Source organism: Acyrthosiphon pisum, unplaced genomic scaffold (genome assembly GCF_005508785.2).
Source record: "Acyrthosiphon pisum isolate AL4f unplaced genomic scaffold, pea_aphid_22Mar2018_4r6ur Scaffold_21361;HRSCAF=23768, whole genome shotgun sequence".
Classification (NCBI taxonomy): Eukaryota; Metazoa; Arthropoda; class Insecta; order Hemiptera; family Aphididae; genus Acyrthosiphon; species Acyrthosiphon pisum.
The window spans coordinates 131279-132133 of record NW_021770820.1 but is presented as its reverse complement, the minus strand read 5'-3'; positions in this window follow the sequence as shown (position 1 = coordinate 132133).

Genomic DNA, 855 nt, shown 5'->3' with positions numbered 1-855 from the left:
CGAGGCGATTTTGAATTTTCCAATTATTGTTAGTGTCATAATGAATAATTGAATTACAAAAATATCATATTTTTTTGATATTTTTATTCTTAGATATCATACCTGAAAAAAAAATCAAAATCATAATCCGTTTTCAAAATTAAAATCTGTCAAACCAAATTCTTCCAGTTTTGTCTAGATAATTTTTCTAAAAGTCACTTTTTTTTCATTTGCTGCAGCCCCCTTAATATTGAATTTTTTACATAATATAATATGTAAAAAATTCAAAGTAAATATTATTTACTAAAAATATATTTATACATTCTGAAGGATAAGCAATTGATATTATAGTCATCCGGCCCATCCGAGTACACATGCAATTGTTAGCATAAATAAGGCACTCACCATATTAAGTTCGTTAGTTCCGTGATAAGTGCAGAAGACGCCACTACTAAGGAATTATTCCGGATGACCTTACTGTTCGTACGTCTTTCGTTCTACTCTATTTAAAGGAGCACACAACACAAAAAATAAGTTTTTTTATTTGAAAGAATGTTCAATTCTAAGGATAATGGTATATGTTTTACGTTTCTACTCGCATTATTCAATAAGTTATGAGCAATTGAAAAAAGACGTGTTTAAATATTAAAAATCTTAAAAGAGACATTTGGTTGAACGGCACGTCTGGTGGTCGGCGGACCGGTTTTTCGAACGCCGCGCGACGCTCGCCATGACGTGCTGTTTAACCAAATGTCTCTTTTAAGATTTTTAATATTTAAAAAACTAACGTCATATAGTAATTCTGATTCTTGCGTCGTCTTAAACACATAAAACCACACATTTATACGTAAATTAAATTTCAAAAAATAAAATGTT